The following is a 22,457-nucleotide window of genomic DNA, read 5'->3' as shown; positions in this document are numbered from 1 at the left end:
TATAGCCTGCACTAGTGCTGCAGAGCACAAAGCCCACCAGTAATACTTTCCCTGGTCAGAGCTCCAGCCCCTTTTGTACTCACACCGTGAATGTGAAGAACAAGACTCCAACCCCATCATTCTTCACTGGCCTGGATGACCAGAGAGATGGGCCCTTCCACCAGTCACCCTCTGCCCATCAAGCTACCCTAGAGTTGTTAATATGCATTTCCTGAACACCCACCCTGTCCAAGTCCAGCTGCTCCAAGGCAATGAACATCAAGCGCCTCCTCCTGGGCCCCCAAATCCCTGCCACCTTCCACACGGCCACTTTCACAGATGCCCCTTCCAGGGTACTGCCCTTGCTCAGCTGCACAGAGGAGTTTTCATCCCCTATTCCTGCCTGTTACTGCCCAGCACCATTCCTGAGGGCCACCCTCCCTCACTCTCTTCCTGCCATATTGGGTCCACCAATAACTCACCTAGGAGAGACAGCTCCCATCCTTCATTGTTAAAGGTCAGGCCAGCCAACTACAGGCAGAAGCCCACAGTTTTTTTTTCCCCCCTACTGCAGAGCCCAAGCTCAGGGACTCACCTTGGGTGCAGGAACCACTGTGCTCTCAGAAGACAAGCCACCCCTGCACAAAGAGGGATGAAAGGGCCTGCCAAAGCCTGGGAGTAGAACCAGGGACCTTTAAGATCTTCAGTCTTTTTTTTTTTATTACCTTTTTAGTCTAATGCTCTCCCAACTGAGCTACTTTGGCAGCTGTGTGGCAGCATTTTGGCCTGTTGCTTCTCTGCCCGAGATGTTTTTGCCGCAGTTGCACACAAAAAGGACGTCATTGGGAGCGGTCCATGAAGACAAGACTCGCTTTTGCCTGCCTTGCTCGGCTTGACTTGCTGCCTCACCCTGTTCCTGCCCTAGTGCCTGGGTTGACCTGGTGGTGGAAGGGGACTGTGGGCCAGTGGTGCGGGGAGGAAGTTGAGCTGGACCCTGAGCTAGACTAGACCCTGGCGGTGAGAGTCTGGCCACCACTTGCCGCCCCACCCTGTTGTCCTGGCTTCCCCCACTGGGTGTCATTTCAGGAGGGAAGTGGGGCTTCTGCCTCCCCGCCCCGATTTTCACACCGCAGAGGAGTGCGAACAGGAAAATGAACGGCTGCTCCACACCCCCACCGGAGGAACCCAGCACCCTTAGCTGTGGGGAGTAAGAAGTGGCTGTTGGCTGACAGGGCCTGTCCCCGAGGAGCTGGAACAGCAGCTGCCGCCTCCCCCTCGGCTCCAGGCTGTGGGAAATGCTCATTGCCTGGCTGCATGGGCGGATGCTGCTCCGTGCTCTGGAGAGCGTCTGTATTGCTCTGTCAACCCCCCGTCTTCACTGCGCCAGTCTGGTAAGGTCCCAAGTGCCCCCTCCGGCCTGGCAGCTGAGAGTCTGTGCAGACATCAGCCCCCGTGCCAGCCCCCATAGGCAGCAGCAGCACCAGCCCCCCAGCACCACAGGGGCACTCAATGCACTTCCTGTGGGGAAATGGCTCCTTGGCGTCCAGCTGCTAGAGTGAGAGCCAGGAGAGAGCAGTGTCTGGCTCACCTTGGGGGAGAGAAGAGACCTGGTGAGTGCGGATCTCCCTCAGTCTCCCCCCGCAATGCTGGTCACTTTTATTTTCACTGTGATAGTCAGTGCTTCCCTTCAGCGCTGGCCCTAGAGGGGTGCAAGGCCCAGGACAAATCCCCCCCCCTTTCTGTACCAGGCCCCGCAGCCACTCCACCCCTTCCCCCATACCTCCACCCCTGTCCCATCTCTTCCCAGCCTTCACCTTCCTGCCCCATTCCTCTCCATCCCCCACCTCTTATTGTCCCTTCTCCTCCTCCTCTCTGCCCAGCGCCTCCTGCACCCCACTGAACAGCTGATCACTGGCAAGTGGGAGGTGCTGAAGGGGAAGAGGAGGAGCTTGTCAGCAAGGCTTGTCGGCAAGGCCTGTAGTGGGGCGGGGGGAGCTGGCTGCCAGTGGGCGCTGAGCACCTATTTTTTCCCTGTTGTTTCTGCAGCCCCGTAGCACCCATGGAGTCACTGACTTGGCTCCTTTTGCACTCTAGAGAGAGGAGCAGAACAAGGGCTATGGCGGATCTATGGGGCACTAGGTGAGTGGCAGAGGCTACAGGCGCTGAGAGTTTGCCAGACCCCTCAGGGACACAGTGTGAGGTGGTGTCCCCAGGGATCTCTATAAAAGGAGCAGAACAGGATTTACTTGGGGAGAGAATTGAGAGTGTCTCAGGAGGTTGTACAGACATGTTGCTCAGGTTAGAGACTGGCTAAAAACCAAACATTGCTGTGAGCAGGATTCAAACCTGCGCAAAGGAACCTGATTTGATTTTAATCACAACACCTTAACCACTCGGCCATCACAGCTGAGAGCACAAAACTCCCCAAATGCCAGAGAAACTGGTAAAGAATCCCAATGCCCAGGCTTGAAGTCATCTGAACTACAGAATTCCCACCGCAAACCTGGCTCCCAAAGCACAGGGGGAATTTGGGGTTTGTTCTCTTTGCTAAGTCATGTGCAGTAGCTCATGTTCCAATACGTCTGTTAGTCTATAAGGTGCCACAGGACTCTTTGCTGCTTTTACAGATCCAGACTAACATGGCCTCTCTGATACTCCTAGTAACACTCTCCAATGGATCCCCGTCCTCCACCCACTGTGAGGTAGGTAGGAGCAGATCATTATTATCCCTACTTGAAAGAGGGAGAAGCTAAGGCTGAGAAAGGAGAATTAACTTGTCTTAGGTCACACAGCCAGCCAGTGGCAGAGTTGGGAACAGGATCCAAGAGCCCTGATTTTCAAACTGACCATCAGATCTTGAATTTCACACATTGAATGACCTGAATAAAGTGCTCTCGGATGAGCTCCAGACCAACAACTGTGCACAGTAATTATTCAGCAAGTATTTGAGGAGAACTGCAATGTTAGAGGGAATCGTGAACTGCTCAGAGACCATTAATGCAGCGAAGCAGCAAAATTTGTCAAACATATAACAGGTTATGACTTATTTCCTTGGTCTTAAAAGAGAACCACAAGGACCTGAGTCTCCTCCATGGCAATAACCCCCTGCTCAGCCAATCAGGGTAGAGACTGAGGACGGGAGGCTGAGGGTTCTCACCAGAGAGCCCAAAGGATGGCCCAGGCCACCAGTGGGGATCACTGCCCCAGCACTATTTCAGCCCCACATTTTTGGGTGGGCCTCCCACAATGGGAGCTGTCGAGCACTCCCCCGCAACACAGACACACACACGCACGCACACACACACTGCTCCTGGTGTTGGAAGGGGAACAGGTGAAAGGACAAAAGAAGCAAGAGACAAAGAGAAAGGAGGAAGGGATGGATGGAGGAAAAGGTGAAACAAAAAGGACAAACTCTAATGACCACAGTGATTCTAAGGGACAAAATCCCAGGTGCGGAATAAAATTCTGCCTCCTTAAGTTTGTGTTTTCCATGCCTAAAATTCAACTGTCACTAGATGGATCAAACTGAACAGGTTTCAAACCTCGAGGAGGCTCTTACCTTCTTAACTGGGATGGCTGTTTTCTAGTAAAATCAGGAAAAGGAAAGGAAAATACTCTAAAGAGGTTCCTCCTGGTGCTCACGTACCTGAACCCGAATACTCTCTCTGTCCTCAAAGAGAGACCTGGAGAAGGAGACTTGCTGAAGCAAAGCCACAGGGGTCTCTGAGGTTTCCCTGGCCCCTCGCCCCTCTCCTGCCGGCATGATGTCAGCATCGCTCTGTGAAGTCACCACATCCCCACCACCTTTGACCAATAGTCTGAGGTCCTGCAAAAAGCCTTTGTGATGTCACTGCCACACCCCTCCCTTGCTGTGCTAATGTCCTGCCCCTGGCCAGGCACTTTGGAGGTTTGAGCTACTCCCTGTGGATCACCCCACTCAAGGAGCGTTCGTTCTAGGCAGCAAGCCGGCTAGACAGGAAAACATGAGACGCTGCTCCCAATGCTACTCTCAGTTTTTCAGAAATTAGTCAACTTTATGGCCAGAAGAGACCATTAGAGCATCTAATCTGACCCCCTGCATATCACAGGCCTTCTATATGACACAATAGCTACTTTTGGGGCGAATACATTCTAGAAAGGCATCTAGTCTTCATTAAATGACATCAGGAGATGGCAAATCCATCACTTTCCTTGGTAGCTTGTTCCTGTAGTGAATCATCCTGGCTGTTGAATATTTGTGTCTTATTTGTAATATGAATTTGTCTCTTTTCACCTTCCAGCCATTGGGTCTTGTTATGCCTTTCTCTGCTATATTAAAGAGCCCTTTCATACCCAATCTTTTCTCTCCATTAAGGCCCTTCAACACTGCAATGAAGTCACCTTTCAATCTTCTTTTGATAAGCAAAACAGGTTAAGCGCGTTCAATAGCTCACTAGAAGGCATTTTTCTCCAGCCCTCAGAACATTTGTTGGCTCTTTCGTCATCAGACTTCTCAACTGCAGCTGGATGTGGTTCTTGTTCTTCTGCACAGCATAGCTCCTGGAGAAGAGGGATCTGCAAATGTACATTCCTATGATACCTTTGTTTAATTGATGAAAACATAAACTAGACACTTAGAGGATTGGAACTGATTTCAGCTGATGGACAGCTTCGCTAGGTTTTTATGCATTTGAACAGCAAAATGTTGAGTGTTTACATTCATATCAAGCACCCCCGTATAGTGGAGCTCCTGAACAGAATGGAGAATGGAAATGAAAATGTTTTCCTTTTTTAAAAAAAAAGAAAGAAGGATATAAGAGAACATAGGAGTTTGACCAAGTACCACTGTGAGCAGCAAGAAGCACTCTATCACTGAGCTATACCCCCGTGACAACAGGAGTATAGAATTGTGATCTCCAGGATTTTGCAGGATAGACCTGGCTTCATCGAGCTCCTTTGCCATTCCCAGACCACAGGTGGTTTTAAAAATGGGGTTTGATTAAACTTCTTAAATGTGGCAAACACCACAGTTTGCACACCCACCGATATAGCTTCTCCCACTGACATAGCTGCCACCTCTTGGGAAGTGGATTAACTACACCCACAGGAAAACTCTCTCCCATCAGCATAGAGCAGGGGTTCTCAAAGTGTGAGTGAGGACCCCAAAGTGGGTCATAACCCTGTTTTAATGGGGTCACCAGGGCTGGCATTAGACTTGTTTGGGACTGGGGCTGAAGCCAAAAGTCTGAGCCCCAGCACCGAATCATTCAAGCTCTGGTTTTGCCTTCCCTGACTGGGGCAGGGCTCAGGCTTTGTCTCCCCTGCCTCTGCGCAGTGGCTTGGTCCCTCTTTCCAGGGCCATGTAGTAAGTTGGTTTTTTTGGGGCAGAAGGGGGTTGCAGTGAAAAGAAGTTTGAGAAACCCTGGCATAGAGCCTCTGAATATGTCTAGACTTGGCTAACTGGGGGTGATCAGACACTGAAAGTACAGCCATGGAGACACCACACACCAGCCTTGCCTAGCAGGCAAGAATCAAACCTCCACAGAAAGACGGCTGTTGTTTACTAACCCATCTCCCTAAGCACTCAGCCACCACAACTTAACAAAGGGGCTTTTCTACACTATGGTTTTGGTCTCACTGAAGGGTCATTTCCAATTGTTTGCTCAGACCAGCATTAGGGAAAATGGTGCCCTGGGCAAAGCTTGTACTTTGGCAATTCCCCATTGCCCCTGGACGATCCCCACTCTCCCTTTAAAGCTAGCTCCTGCACTCCCAACCCTTGCACCTCCTTCACCCCTAACTCCTGCCCCCTTTGCCCTTAACTCCCTGTGCCACCAGCCATTGCTCCTCTCCTGCAGCCCCTTCACATGGTTCCAGTGCTGGTGGCCCCGCACTTGTTCTCCCTTTCCCTGGGCTTTGGCATCACTAGCCCCTGCTTAGCGAGTAGGGTTCAGTGGTTCCCAAAATGTGGAGCATGACTCTTAGGGGGACACAGAGGAACATTCATGGGGGCACCTCAGAGCCTGAACCAGCCCCCATGGAGGTAGCACCACTCAGCCCCAGCTCTTCCCCAACCCCACCCTCAGCCTGGGGCTCTGGATCCCAGCTTGGCCTTGACCCCCTTACCTCTGTCTGCACCCCTCTCCCCAGCAAGCAACAGTCCCACTCCCAGCCTTGGTTCTTGACTGCGGCTTCCGAGGGGCCACAACCATGGCTAAGAGGGCACAGTGTGAAATGTTTGGAGACCACTGGTTTAGGGTGACGTTCTCAATCACTTCTGCAAAGTCCAATAAAAGCTATTCCTCACCCACCCACCCACCCCTCCATCAGGATGGACTAGGTATGTTCTGCTGCCCTTCACTCATGCAGGAAGGATAATAACATTTCATTCCACTCAATCCTAAAGTGATTTGTAACCCAACACCACCAAAACTGGTCATTTTGGGAAAGTGGCCCCATCATGCTGCATATCTAGGCAGAGTAGGTGTGTCTATGCAAACACGGTCTGTTCCTGAAGTCTTTCCCCCAGCTCCTCACTGGATGTGAGGGGGGAGCTCATTCAGCCCCTGCTTCTGCTTAGTATTTAAAAACTCCTTATTGTCCCTATCTGTGCTGGCCTTAGATTTCTCCTCCTGTTACCTTGCTAACAGCTCAGATGGGGTGGCCAAGTGGTTAAGTGGCTGGTCTCCTAATCCATTGTTCTTTGCATGCATGTGTTCAAATCCCATCTTCATTGGATACATTTACTCTTCACACCTTCTTTACAGACAACCATCTCCCCCTTTGGTACAATGACAGATCAAACAATGTTGCTTCTTGCAAACAAAACCCTTCTCAGAAACTCAGACCCCCCCCCCTTGCTTTAAATAAAATGTCTAAATCCCAGATTTCTAAAAATAAAAAAAAAGAATTCTCTAGTCCTGTATTTCTTAGTTTTAATCTCAAAAGGTAACATCCTCATCATCTCCCCCAAACACCCTGGGACCTGCCCAAATTATTAAAATACCCTCAACCCGAGCAAGGCCAGAGCAGTGAACCAGAGCTACTGTCTAGGCCAAGCTGCTCTGGAGGAGGCAACTCAAACATTTTCTCCCTGCTTCCCTTGGCAAGGTCTGACTGAGAAAACAAAATTCCCCAAACTGAAATTTTTCTGCTGAAAAACCAATACTAGTCTGTTTGGGAACTTTGGTTTGAAAGTATTATTGTTATTATTCTCTTCTGATTTCTGAGTCAGTTAAGTTCAGTCTTTGTCCTCCAGGTGTGTTTCCAGCTGCTGAGTTGTGGGGGAGAGAGGCCAAGTCATGATGTCACTTCCCCTCTTTCATAGTTTCTTCCAACTTGCTAGGAAGCTCCTTTGCTACGATGTGAGTCAAGCAGTGTCCATTGTCACTGTGCTATCTCGGAGAAGCCTGCATTGTACATGGTTCCTGGGATAGTCCTTGGGAGTGTGGATCCCTTCAATGGGCCAGCAGCGAGTCTGGCTCCTCCCTTGTCGCACCTGAAAGGCTGGTGGGGGGCATTTCCCAACCTCATAACATATCTCAGTAACACACACAGAGAAAAACTTCATAACTTCCCAACCAATGAGAGCACACACAATCCAACAAGACATTAATGTTCAACAGATCAAGAGTTTTGAAATGACACGTCACAAGGCAGACTTTGTACAAACCATGTCATCATTATATGAGAGTGGTGAATATGGGGCTTCCAGGTGCTGCTTTGAGCACAGCGTGCCACACCTGGGCTTACACTGCAATGGAGATGTACCCTTAGAGTCCATCTCTCCTGGGATAAATATGGCAGCAGGGCTGGCCTGGGTCATCTGACTTGGGCTCATGGAGCTAAAGCTGAGGGGCTAAAAACTGTTGTGCAGATATTTGTGTTCACACTGAAGCCTGCATGCAGACAGCGGCTCGGCTGTCAGAACTTTCTGGAGCTATGAAAGGGGAGGGGCCCATGGCTGTGTAGCAGGAATGCAGGGAAGTTCACAGCATACTGGTGGAGGCCAGTTATGATGATATAATGATCAGCAGCATTTACACTAACAATTTGTCGCTTTAAGTTTGCTGCAAAAAGTTCTAGGCCTCTTGTCGAGGTGGTTTTATTTTGTCACCAAAACAGGGCAGTTTTGTCACCAGACATGGTATTGCAGTGTGTGCACCAGCTACAAGCTGCTGACCGAGGGAGCATTGTGTGTTTTTCATATACGTGAGCAATAAAATTCTGCTGAAATAACTTTGTAGTGCAGACCTGGCCAAATATTCTCACACACACACTGCTTGCAAGGAAAACCTCACCTGCTCCTCTGCTTTGCAGAATCCAAACACAAGTAAAGCTTGTCAGGCCCCGGTGGGGATAGCAGGGAGTCAGGTGGGGGCAGGCAGACATGACACTTCAATCATAGGCAGGAACCATGGCTTAGCTGGCTAAAACACCTGTTTTGTAAACAGGAGATCCTGGGTTCAACTCCCAGTGGTGCCTTATTGACTGGTTGTTAGGGCACCTGGTATTGGCTACTGTCAGAAGACAAAATATGGAGCTCAAGGGACCTTTGGTCTAGCCCAGCATGGCTGTTTTTATGGTTTAAATTACACTCACAGGCACTGATAACAGAGTTACTGAAAGTTTGGGAGTTAAGAGCTGATAGGTCAGTGTTCCAGCCTGTCACAGATGACCCCCTCCCTCTGGGACAGGGGCAGGTCTGGACTCTCACACCAAATGGCTCATTGTGGCTGCCAGAATCTGTGGGCACCTCATTTAGTTTGCATCGAGGGTTGAGTCCTGCTTTGTGCACCGTGTGTGAGAATGAAAATCCTAAACCACCCTTTGAAATAACGAATGCAGTAGGACGTGTTATTGTCCCTGCCCCAAAGCAGACAGACCAATGGAGAAATGCCATTGACTCCAGGGTAATACTCCACTGCCATTTTACCTTTTTCGCTTGCTAAACTCCCTCCCAACCTTGTGGGGTCCAGAGCCCGGTATTGAGCCTGAGCCGAGATGTCTACACTGCAAATTTACCACCCCACGGCCCTAGTCTGGGAGCCTGAGCAGGCATGGGACAGCCGTGGGTGTTTCATTGCAGTGTGGACATAGCCCAGCATTATGTCTACACTGCCATTAACACACCCAAGTCACTATTCTCAAACCCTGGGTCAGTTGATTCAGGCTTGTGGGGCTTGTGCTGCAGGGTTATAAAATTACAGTGTAGACACTTGGGCTTGAGCCCAGCCTCCGAGGCCCCATGAGTACAGTTGTGCTGCCCTCGATTCACACATCAAGGATAACAACCCTTTATTTCTCCTGCCCCAATAACATGGAGATTGGGAATCCAACACCAGCCACAAGTGATCATTTCGGCAAGCAACCCAACATATTTCCAACATACTGTAAAATCCACATGCAGACTCATACACGAAACCTTGCAAGAAAATCATTCTGAGGGGGTCTGAAGCACCTGCTGCTGGAGGGAAGGAGGGAGCCGTGGGTTGGGAGTGAGGAGCAGTGAGCATAGCAGGGACTGAGGGTTGGGATTGAGGGGCACTGGGAGTAGAGGGGACATGGGTTTAGGCTGAAGAGCATCCTCGTTTGGGGATCCAGCAGGAAAGGGGAAGGCAGCAGGTGATTCTAATTCCTTAGGGATATTCTATGTGTTTGTATGTGTGTGTGTGTGCAGGGGAGGAACATGCTCTATGCCCAGAGACCTTTTTTCCTCCAGGCTGCAAGGACAGAGGGGCTGTCAGGAAGTTGCCCCTTCAAACCCACACACAAAAATGCCCTTCTGAGGAAAGGGAAAATCCTACAGAGAAAAAGTAACATCAAAGAGGACTCCAGAAACACAGTTTAAGATCTTGGTGAGTAGTTTATCACCTGACCAGGGACTTGAACCCTGGGCCCTCAGATTAAAAGTCAAATGCTCTGCCAACTGAGCTAGCCAGGCTCACAAAACAAAAGAGCAACTTGCTGCAGGGGAGACACTAGTCAAGAAAACAAGAGCGGGAAACAATACGGGAAACCTGCTGCTCTCTCTGGCCTGGTCAGGGGTTGTGCCGATCGGGTGTCCGCACTAAGTTTGGCATCAATATGGTGATCCCGGGGAAGCTTGGGGTCCCCAGGTTGCCTAAGGAGGGGTGAACCGGCCCAGGTCGGAAACGGAGCAGGTCAAAACTCCCGTGCCAATCACTAGTGGTATCATGCCTGTGAGTAGCCCCTGCCAGGGGCGCCGACTTATATGGGCTCCCTGGGGCTTTAGCCCCAGGAATATTCCCAAGCAGGGGCTCTGCTCCACCAAAATGTCTTCTCCCCTGCTTGGAGCGCCCCCCCGCTGCCGCTGCCGCCGCCAGGGCTGGAGCTTCCCCCCTCCCCGCCCCGCCCCTCCCTGCCCGGCCCCAGAGCTTCCCTGCAGCATGAACGCAGCGTGTCTCTCTTCCTTGCCGCTGCTGCCGCTACCTAGCATAACAGCAGAGTGAGTAGCATCTCGGAGGGGAGGGGAGGGGGGGCCCTGCTCGGCAGCCCTCTCCTCCTCCCCGCCCCGCCCCCCTGCCTGAAGCAGACAGCGTGTCTCTCTCCCTTGCCTCTGCTGCTGCCGGCTGCTGCCTAAGGGCTAATAAATATAACACACAGGCACAGCAATGCAAGCTGCTGTTGCTTCCTGGAGCACCGGCCGGGGGGGAGGGGAGCGGCCGGGGGAGGGGAGCGGAGTGGAGGGGGCTGTGCCATGTTTGGCATCCCTCCCCTCCCCCTACCTGGAGGAGATGCAAAGGGGACTTCCGGCCAGGACTCAGAGACTGACCTCACTCACCTGAGATGGCTGCTGGAGCTTCCGTGAGTGTTTGACCCTATGATTCCTCCCTCAGCCCCAGCCCCCACTCCTGCCCGACGCTGGGGAAGGGGCAGCCCCATGCCATCCCCTCCCACCATCCCCCAGTGAAGCTACGGTGAGGGGCAGCAGGCTGCAGCCTGCAGCAGGGGTCAGGGAGGCAGGAAGCCATATGAAGGCAGTGCCCCCCCCTCCAGCACCCACCCACCCACCACAGGGCAGATGGGGGAGGGGATTCCTAGACCTACCTGAGCAGCTGGGGCTTGGGTGAATTTTATTACACCCAACCCTGCTCCCCCGCCCCATAGCCATCACCGTGCAGACCCCACTTCTGCCCCATGCTGGGCAAGGGGCAGCAACATCCACAGTGAAGTTATGGTGAGGGGCAGCAACATGGAAGCCCACCTGTGATGGCAACCCCACCCCCACCCCCTAGTACCCATCATAGGGGAGGTGAGTGAGATTTCTGGACCTGAGAGGCGGCCTAGGAACATGTGCAGTGACTGTGGTGCAGAGTGAGTGTGCTCTGGGGGGCAGAGGGGGAGAGGAGGGGTCCCTCCCCTGGAGCTTGCTGCTGCCAGTGGTGGTGATGGGGAGTCCTCTCTGGCCCTAGCCCTGGGGCAGCCTGTCTGCACCCCAAGTTCCTCATCCTCAGCCCTGCCTCACCCCAAAGCCTGCACCCCCACCACCGAGCACGCTCCTGCACTGTGAACCCCTCATCCCCAGCCCCACCCCAGAACCCTCACCTGAGGGGAAAAACATGCAGCTTAAATTTGGTGGTCAGTTTGGAGTATCATTGTATTTAGCACAATATTTGATTATTTTACACCCTTCAAAGTATGTAACTGGTCGTATACAGGTGTTTTCTCTGAATACTGTCTGTGTGCCTCAGTTTCCCCAATGCATTTCTTAAGGCTCTAGATGGTGGGATAAGGGGGTGTGATTGTTGTAAAGCCCTAGAGGGCCAGTGTGATGCTGTCTGCACAGAGAATGGCTGACACCCTGTCTCCAGGCAACTGATGGCCTGGGCCACTCTCCTGCAAGGTGCCAACTGAAGGTGTTGAAGAACAAAGAGATAAGGTGGCCTCCTAATGCTTGGAAAAGAGACAAAGGCCAGAGGAGGGAGTGTCAGTGCCTGTGCAGACTTCCGGGAAGCGCATGGTGTGGAAGGGGATGCTGGGATGCTTTGGAACAACTCCATACAAAGCCAGTCAGGACTCTGGGGGAGCCTCCTCTCTGAGCATACTGTCTCCAGGGCAAGAAGCTTACACCTTCCAGGGTCTGACCTCGGAGCATTCAGCATGCCCTTCCACACTGTGCACTTTCCGCAGCGAGTCTGCCCAGGCAGGTCCTGGGGCAACCAGAGGTCCCTGCACCCCAACTCCGCAGTCAGATGTGACTCTCAGCCAGACAGTAAAACAGAAGGTTTATTAGATGACAGGGATACAGTCTAAAACAGAGCTTGTAAGTACAGAAAATAGGACCCCTCAGTCAGGTCCATCTTGGGGGGTGGGGAGCCCAGACACAAGTTCTGGGCCTCTCCCGATTTCCCCAGCCAGCTCCAAACTGACACTCCCTCATCTGGCCTTTGTGTCTCTTCCGGACAAGGAGGCCACCTGATCTCTTTGTCCCCAACACCGTCAGTTGGCACTTTGCAGGGGAAACTGAGGCACCCACACAGTATTCAGAGAAAACATTAAGAACATTCCCACTTTGTCACAACAGGTGCAACAAAATTTAATACCGTATATTAGGTATTAATAGGCAAGTGCTGCTTCTGACTTTCCACTTTTAATTGACCCTTGTAATCTTGTGGTGCTGACGCATTGTAGCTTCATTTTATATCAGCTTACAGGGTGAGAGCGGTGGGGGGGGGACACCACCATTTTGGGCCCCACCAAAAATTATATGAACCTGCCGCCTATGGCCCCTGCAGCGTAGCCTGGGCAAGACAGTGAGACACGGTCTCTTTTCATACACCCCCCTCCCCCGCAGAGACTATATGGGGGGATGGGAGCACCCATTGTGGGGATCCTGAACTGGTGGGAGGGAGGCACCATGTACCAGGGATCCCGAAATGCAGAACAGGGACACACATGCACCAGGTGTCTTGCATCAAGAGCTGCAGTCTTGATTTACAAACTGCAAGTGATGGGGAATTTACCACCTCCCTTGCGGAGCTTGTTCCACTAGATAATTAACCTCACGGTTAAAAAACGGACATTTCCAGTTGGGATTTTCTGACATCGACTGCAAACCAATGGGGTCTTGTTCAGTCTTTGCCTGGTGAATTAAAGAACCCTTTAAATCACATATTCCCCCCTCTGGGAATTTGTAAAACGTATTTAAACCAGTGATTAAATCGTCTCTTAACCTCCAGTCAATGAAATCAATTGAGCTTCTTCAGTCTCTCGCTGTAGACATTTCCCTTGTTTTTAAAGTAAAAAATCCTGATCTTTCCAACGGGAGCTGCTGCTTCAATGTTTAGTTTGGGGAGGGATTTGGCTGCACTCAGAGATCTGCCCGCGGGTTAGAATCTGCGATCTGAAGGGCCGAATGCAAACAGCGTTTAGATGGGACCCTTAGTGCCGCCCCCGTGTGGCCAAAGATTAGAACTGACCAGCAGAGTTTAAAGCTGGATCCTGGGACGCTCCTGAACAAACTGGACATAAAGCCTCTCGCGTGGGATCCTTGCTGTGCAGCAGGAGGCTGAGGGAAGCTGATTGTCAGGGCTCAAGGCAGCACCCTGCCATGCTGAGCCGGTGTCTGTGCTAAGCTCGGCATCAATCAGGTGATTCTGGGAAGTTCGGGGTCCCCGGGCTCCCAAAGGGGGGTGAAGCAGGTCACCCCTGGAGCAGGTTAAAGCTGCAGGTTGACAGTGGGGTTGCTGCCCTTGTGAACAGCTGCTGTAGCACCGCCTGGGCAGGACAGGGAGAGCCAGTTATACCCCCCCCAGCCTGTATCGGGGGATGGGAGCACTCACACCCTGGGGATCCACCCACCAGAGATCTACTGGGGGAGAGTGGCACCCACACACCCAGGATGTTGTAGGGAGGGACAAGGGTATCCACACACTGGGATCCTCTGCAGAGGGACGGACACCCACACATCCAGGATTCTGTATGGGGGGCAGAGGTACCCGGACAGCTGGGCTCCTGGACGGGGAATGGGGGGCACTGAAACATCCGGGATCTTACATGGGAGGACAGAGGAGCCTGCACCCCGACATGAGACGGGGGCGGAGGAAGCAGGAGCATTATCCAGTTCCAGGCTGTCCCCGTCTGGCCAAGGCACAGAGCTCACAAGCAGAGTTTAAAGCTCCAGCTGCCAAGCCACAAAACAAGCCGGGCACCGTGGCTGGTGCCTGTGATCCCAACTCCTGGGGAGGTTGAGGCCGGCGGATCGCTTGAGCTCAGGAGTTCTGGGCTGCAGCGGGCTGTGCCAGTCGGGTGTCTGCACTAAGTTTGGCATCAATATGGTGATCCTGGGGAAGCTAGGGGTCCCCAGGTTACCTAAGGAGGGGTGAACTGGCCCAGGTCAGAACCAGAGCAGGTCAAATCTCCTGTGCCAATCAGTAGTGGGGTTGCACCTGTGAATAGCCCCTGCAGTGTAGCCTGGGCAAGACAGTGAGACACGGTCTCTTTTTATACAGACATCCCCTGCAGAGCCTGGAGGGGGGATGGGAGCACCCACACGCTGGGGATTCTGACTTGGGGGGAGGGACGCACCCAAGCAACACGGATCTTCAAAAGGGGAACAGAGACACCCACAGATCCCAGATGGAGGCAGGCAGGGGAAACCACACACTGGAGCTAGTTCATGGGATAGGGGGCAGAGACACCCACCAGAGATCCTGGATGGGAGCACCCACATGATGGGGATCTTGAACTAGGAGGAGGGAAGCACCATGTACCAGAGGTTCTGAAGGGGGAACAGGGACACCCACACACCACGTGTCTTGCAGCAAGAGCTGCAGTCTTGATTTACACACGGCAGTGATGGGGATTTAACCACGTCCCTTGCGGAGCTTGTTCCACTAGATAATTAGCCTCATTGAAGTACCCAAACCTTTTAACAATAAGAAGTGAAATGAAATGGCCACATGATGGCAACAGAACCTAAGAAATTTGTTAGTCTCTAAGGGTACGTCTACACTACGGGACTATTCCGAATTTGCATAAACCGGTTTTGTAAAACAGATTTTATAAAATCGATTGCGCGTGGCCACACTAAGCACATTAATTCGGTGGTGTGCGTCCGCGGTCCGAGGCTAGCGTCGGCTTCTGGAGCGTTGCACTGTGGGTAGCTATTCCCTAGCTATCCCATAGTTCCTGCAGCCTCCCCCGCCCCTTGGAACTTCCGGGTTGAGATCCCAGTGCCTGATGGGGCAAAAATCATTGTCGCGGGTGGTTCTGGGTAAATGTCATTAGTCACTCCTTCCTCTGGGAAAGCAACGGCAGACAAGCATTTCGCGCCTTTTTCCCCTGGATTGCCCTGGCAGATGGCATAGCATGGCAATCATGGAGCTTGTTTTGCCTTTTGTGACTCTCACCGTATGTGTACTAGATGCCGCTCACAGAGGCGATTCAGCAGCGCTACACTGAAGCATGCTTTTGCTTTTGCTTTTGCATGACAGCAGAGATGGTTACTAGCCATATTGCACCATCCAAATCCTTCCATAAATTGGAACTAAGATGATCATGACTACCAGTCCTTTTGTACCATTTGCTGCTGTCATAAGTGCCCCTGGCTGTTCTTAGCCAGGAGTGCAAAAGCCAAAATTGGGAATGGTTCCCTGAGTCAATCCCTCCTTTTTGGTATCTAAAAATAAAATCAGTCCTGCCTAGAATATAGGCAAGTGTACTAGATAACCACTGTATCATAGAACCAGAGAGCACAGCTGCTCTGTGTCAGATCCTGCAGAAATTATGATCTGTATGCTATTCACAGGGGGTGCTCCTGAAACAACCCAACCTGTTGATTCCATTCTTCCCCCAGCCTTTCTGGGCTACCGTAGCATTGTCCCCCCACTTGTGTGATGAAGTAATAAAGAATGCAGGAATAAGACATGGTGACTTGTTAGTGAGAAATGAGTGGAAGGCAGCCTCCAGCTGCTATGATAGTCCAGACAGGACATTAAGCAGTGTGTAGGAGAGAAGCCCAGCATCCCTTTGCTAGTCCAGGGGCAACTGAATCTTTTCTTTACACATGAAGGGTGGGGGCTGATGGAGCTCAGCCCCCTGTTGCTATGATGACAATGGTTACCAGCCATATTGCACCATCCACCAGAAAAAATTAGGGCCAGGTGCCCTTGATTGACCTGACAGATGCTAGTCAGCATGGTTACTGCCCCATGTACCAATAGGCTGATGACGAGGACGGTTACCAGTCCTTTTGTACCATCAGCCACCCATGGCAGGGGGGAGTGATGATGCTGGTGTTGACGGCTGCAGCATCGTGTCTATCTGCAGCATTCAGTAAAGATAGGGTGACATGTAAAAGAGTCAGAGGATTGTTTTCCCTTTCGCTTCTGGGTGTGTGTGTGGGGGGTGAGTAGATTGCCAAGCTATGCCCTGACCCACCGCGGACACTGTGTTTGACCCTAGAAGCATTTGGAACTCAGCCAAGAATGCAAATACTTTTCGGAGGCTGCAGGAACTGTGGGATAGCTTCAGTCCTCCAGTCCATGAGCGTCCATTTGATTCTTTGGCTTTCCGTTACGCTTGTCACGCTGCAGTGCGCTGAGTCCCTGCTATGGCGTCTGTCTGGAGATTTTTAAAAAAGGATTCTGAATTTCATCTTCTGTAACGGAGCGCTGATAGAACGGATTTGCCTGCCCTTACAGCGATCACATCCGCATGGTCCGTGCTGGAGCTCTTTTTTTATTTTGATTTCGGACTGCATCGCCACCCATGCTGATCGGAGCTCCACGCTGGGCAAACAGGAAATATTCAAAAGTTCGCGGGGCTTTTCCTGTCTACCTGACCACTGCATCCGAGTTCAGATTGCAGTCCAGAGCGGTCACTGGTGCACTGTGGGATAGCTCCCGGAGGCCAATGCCGTCGATCAGCGTCCACACTAACCCTAATCCGATATGTTAATACCGATACTAGCGTTACTCCTCTCGTTAGGGAGGAGTACAGAAACCGGTTTAAAGAGCCATTAAAATCGATATAAGGTGCCTCCTAGTGTGGACGGTTGTGGCGTTAAATCGGTTTTAAGCTCCTAAAACCGGTTTAAACGCCTAGTGTAGAACAGGCTTAAGGTGCCACACGTACTCCTGTTCTTTTTGTGGATACAGACTAACACGGCTGCTCCTCTGAAACCGACGAGATGAGAAGCCATGTTCTTGTTCAATGTGCATTGAAGTTGAAAAGGGAGATGTTTCCTCTTTGATTCCTATGCCCCCAACTCTAATCCACTAAACACCCCTTTCCTCCCACAGCCAGGACTAAAACCCAGGAGTCATAACTAGTGGCCCCTCTTAACCATCTCTCTGTGAGGAAGAAGAAGCTCTGAGACCCCTGTGCTGTCCTCTTGCCACTCTGCCTGGGCTGCACTTGAAACCCAATGGGGTTTCCTTGGGCAGTTTTGAATCTTGCTCCCAGGAAGGGTGTAATTTTAGGAGCAGGTTCCAAATAGTGCAATTAACCAGCAAGAAGGGACAGCAGGTATCGGTGTCGGAGCTATTGAAATAATCATAGCAAAGTAGTTCAGGGAAACTGTTATTAATGAAGTGTGAATGAAAGGTGAGAATCTGATGGTGTCAGTGTCACACTAGAGGGCGCTGAGATGGTTTTAAATTTGTCATCCAAACCCAGTCACCACCTAGAACATGTTTTAACCTCTTACTCTCTTACCTTTGCTCCTTATCAGGGAAGGGGAGAGAGCAAACGAGCAATAGAAACACAGATCTAGTGACTGAAGCAAACATTTCTTTGCTCCTTGCTTGGCTCTGTCAGTTATTTGGGTACAAACTCACCCCCCACCCACTGTCTGTGCTGGGCTCAGTGGGCAGGAAGAGCTCAGCTGTCAGTGGGACTTGGGGAGCTCAGGACATTACTGTGAGCTGCTTGAACGTTTAGGTGAAAACCACCTAAACACGGACACAAGGTCTAGGCTTTTGTAACTCATCTTGCATCTGCGGCTGTTGAAGCTACAAGGCAGAGGACTAAGTACAACATTTAAACTTATGTTTGAACTCAGAGAATAAAACAAATGTGTCTGTGAAAAGAGGGGAGTCGAGTTCAATCCCTTGTCACCATCAATGTGCAAACCAGGAACTTGTTGCTTTGCATTACTGATGTGTCACCATCATGTGGCTATTCTCATAGACTTTAAGGTCCGAAGGGACCATTATGAACATCTAGTCTGACCTCCTGCACAACGCAGGCCACAGAATCTCACCCACCCATTCCTGTAACAAACCCCTAACCTATGTCTGAGTAACCTATTCTGTCTCAGTCCCTTTAATTAAAAAATTGTGTTTTTTTCATAGAAACTATATTTTCCTTGTAGAGACACAGAAGCAGATTAATCTACAAAGGGAAGGTGATTCCAAGGCAGTTCTGGAGGAGAAGGGAACGTTTTCAGCATCACTAAATTATTTTGTTGTGCCTCACAGAGAGAGAAAGAGAGAGAGAAAATAAACCTATTAATTTGAGCTACCGACACAGTTCACAGCATGAAATACATAATTTTGTGTTCAATGAGTTGTGTTCATTTACATAATATGAAAAATATGTATTAGGCAATGCATGAAAACCTCACTGCATTGAAGAACCCACCTGATGTAGTCAATGTACTACAGAATATTTAAAGAAGTTAAGAAAGATGTGCTTATAAATAAACGTGCCATTTACACACGCACAAGACACAGAAGAAACTGAATTATTTGAGCTATTAAAATTTCCATTTTCTCACAGCATTTTAGGTCTCAAGGTTGTTTTAATTTGCTTATTTTTTTGGAACTAGAAATGGGGAAAGAGTACACTGAAGTCAGTGGAATTACCGCAGTGAGGGATTAGTCTCATTATTTGCCACTAACAAAACCTTTGTTAACACAGAGTTAACTTTGACTGTGACTATCTCTTACCTTCCAGAACATCGAGTTCAGTAAAACAAACTCTGGAAAAACCGGGAATACAGAGTGATGGTACATGCCCAGATAACCTTAACTCTGCCCTCTAGAAGAGAATCCCTGATAGCATATGAGAACAAGGAAAGGTTTGGGGACAAATTACAGCTACTTCCCAAGAGTTTGTTTCTTCTGCAATTAATTGATCCTGACCCCATCAATTGATCCTGTCCTGGTGTCTGGCTGTGGAATTTACTATTTACTATTTTTATCCCAGCATATTTAAAGATGAAACTGCTTTACAAAAGCTCCTTTATTCTAGGTTATACAAACAGGTCACTTCCCCACCTATTTCAAGGAGATGGAATTTTCCTGACCCACAGGGAACTTAAACTATCATGCTCAAGGTCACACATTCCTTAGGAGAAAACGACGGGGAAAAAAACCCAAACCCACCAAACTGTTGCTGTTTCTACCCAAATGATCAATGAGACCAGAAAGTGAGACTGTGCAATTAACTGTGTGGTACTACACTGACTCTGCAGTTACTTGGATGTCACTGTAGTACCAGACAGCTCTACGTTTGGTAAACGTACAAAGACTCTGCTGCTGCTCATGAGCTAGCAGCACATGACCTCTAAACAGCTGCCATTCGAATGCATCTGAAAGTCACAAGGAACAACAATCTGTGTTAAAGGAAGGTTGCCCTTTATTAGAGCCCCAGTTGATGCCGTGTGCACAAACAGAGGATTGAATGTGTAACAGGAAGTTTGGTAAATCTTGGTTATTTCAGTTTTGTAACAGGCTCCTGTCCACCTCCAGTAGAGTTTTCAGTCCCAATGGCAACTTACTTACCAAATGTAATACAGACTAGTCCATTCCTCCCACATGGATGTGGTTCTTGTTCTTCTGCACATTGTAGGCCAAGGACCTGCAAATGTGTCTTCATGTGCCTTTGTTTAATTGATGAAAACAAACCTAGACACTGATTTCAGCTGGGGGATATGCTAGGTTTTTATGCATTTGCACAGGAAAACATTGAGTGTGTCCATTCATTTCAGGGATCCCTATTTAGGGGAGCTCCTGAACACACTGGAAATGGAATTATTTTTACTGAAGGAAGAGGTTTGTAAGGGGGCACTGGGATTTGAAACAAGGACCACTTGATCTGCAGTCAAACACTCTACTACTGAGTTATACCCCCACGTCATTCGCATAGGCAAGTCAGTGATCTTAAGGATTTTGAAGGATGGGCTCTGCCTCAGCGAGCTCCTTTTCTAGTCCCAGACCACAGGGGTTTAAAAATGGGGTTTGATTAAACTTTATATACACATGTAGATACCACAGCTTGCACACCCACCAACATAGCTTCCTCCCCACTGACATAGCTACCACCTCTCGGGGAGATGGATTAACTGCACGGACAGGACAGCTCTCTCCCCTCCACTTAGAGCAGCTTCATTATTTATGAATAGGTGGGAAATAACTTCCTGAATGGACAGGAACCAATGTATCAGATATTACTGTGTCTGCATTCAATATGGGTAACTGGTCATATTGGCTGGATTAGTAGGAACATTGCCAGCAGATGGAGGGAAGTGATTATTCCCCTCTATTCAGCACTGGGGAGGCCACATCTGGAGCACTGCATCCAGCGCCCCCCCTCCCCCCCCCCCGCCCGCCCACTACAGAAACAAATGGAGAGAGTCTAGGGGAGGGCAACAAAAATGATTAGGGGGCAGGGGACTTACGAGGAGAGACTGAGGGCAGGGCCACCCAGAGGGGGGGCAGGGGGGGCAATTTGCCCCAGGCCCTGCAGGGCCCCCAGGAGAATACAGGATTCTATAGTATTGCAACTTTTTTTTATGGAAGGGGCCCCTGAAATTGTTTTGCCCCAGGCCCCCTGAATCCTGTGGGCGGCCCCTGCCCAGACCGTGGTGCTGCCCCCCCACTCCACCCCCTTCCCTCGTTCTCCTCCCTCCGAGGCCCCTCCTGTCCTCTGCCCTCACTCCCATTTGGCCACTTCCCACCCCTGCTCTTTGGCTGAGGCCTGCTGGTCGCTGGCTCCTCTCCTCCCCCAAGGCCTCCTCGCGCCTCTCCACCCCCTACCCCAAGGTCTGCCTGCTGCCCCCACCTCTCTGCCCCCTCCCCTGAGACCTGCCCTGCCCATCGCCCCCACCTCTCTGCCCCCTCCCTGAGACCCTCTCTGCCCATCGTCCACACCTCTCTGCCCCTCCCCTGAGACTCACCCTGCCCATCGCCCACACCTCTCTGAGCCCTCCCCTGAGACTCACCCTGCCCATCACCCACACCTCTCTGCCCCCTCCCCTGAGACCCACCCTGCCCACACCTCTCTGCCCCCTCCCCTGAGACTCACCCTGCCCATCGCCCACACCTCTCTGCCCCCTCCCCTGAGACTCACCCTGCCCATCGCCCACACCTCTAACATAAGAACATAAGAACATAAGAAAGGCCGTACCGGGTCAGACCAAAGGTCCATCTAGCCCAGGATCTGTCTACCAACAGTGGCCAATGCCAGGTGCCCCAGAGGGAGTGAACCTAACAGGCAGTGATCAAGTGATCGCTCTCCTGCCGTCCATCCCCATCCTCTGATGAACAGAGGCTAGGGACACCATTCTTACCCATTCTGGCTAATAGCCATTTATGGAATTAGCCACCATGAATTTATCCAGTCCCCTTTTAAACATTGTTATAGTCCTAGCCTTCACAACCTCCTCAGGTAAGGAGTTCCACAAGTTGACTGTGCGCTGCGTGAAGAAGAACTTCCTTTTATTTGTTTTAAACCTGCTGCCTATTAATTTCATTTGGTCACCCCTAGTTCTTGTATTATGGGAATAAGTAAATAACTTTTCCTTATCCACTTTCTCAACATCACTCATGATTTTATATACCTCTATCATGTCCCCCCTTAGTCTTCTCTTTTCCAAGCTCAAGAGTCCTAGCCTCTTTAATCTTTCCTCGTATGGGACCCTCTCTAAACCCCTAATCATTTTAGTTGCCCTTTTCTGAACCTTTTCTAGTGCTAGAATATCTTTTTTGAGGTGAGGAGACCACATCTGTACACAGTATTCGAGATGTGGGCATACCATGGATTTATATAAGGGCAATAATATATTCTCAGTCTTATTCTCTATCCCCTTTTTAATGATTCCTAACATCCTGTTTGCTTTTTTGACAGCCTCTGCACACTGCGTGGACATCTTCAGAGAACTATCCACGATGACGCCAAGATCTTTTTCCTGACTCGTTGTAGCTAAATTAGCCCCCATCATGTTGTATGTATAGTTGGGGTTATTTTTTCCAATGTGCATTACTTTACATTTATCCACATTAAATTTCATTTGCCATTTTGTTGCCCAATCACTTAGTTTTGTGAGATCTTTTTGGAGTTCTTCACAATCTGCTTTGGTCTTAACTATCTTGAGAAGTTTAGTATAATCTGCAAGCTTGGCCACCTCACTGTTTACCCCTTTCTCCAGATCATTTATGAATAAATTGAATAGGATTGGTCCGAGGACTGACCCTTGGGGAACACCACTAGTTACCCCTCTCCGTTCTGAGAATTTACCATTAATTCCT

At 50.4% G+C, this 22,457-nt stretch overlaps 1 non-coding gene across 1 annotated transcript; it reads right to left on the bottom strand.

Moving 5' to 3' along the window:
* Positions 1-642: 642 nt before the first annotated feature.
* On the bottom strand, positions 643-743 carry TRNAF-AAA. The gene is made up of 2 exons: positions 707-743; positions 643-680 (listed from the first exon to the last, which is right to left on the bottom strand). It is a non-coding gene; the product is annotated as a tRNA-Phe (tRNA).
* Positions 744-22,457: the final 21,714 nt, after the last annotated feature.

Source organism: Mauremys mutica, chromosome 22 (genome assembly GCF_020497125.1).
Source record: "Mauremys mutica isolate MM-2020 ecotype Southern chromosome 22, ASM2049712v1, whole genome shotgun sequence".
Classification (NCBI taxonomy): domain Eukaryota; kingdom Metazoa; phylum Chordata; order Testudines; family Geoemydidae; genus Mauremys; species Mauremys mutica.
Note: the sequence above shows the minus strand (reverse complement) of the source record. Positions and strands in the feature narration are given on the sequence as shown.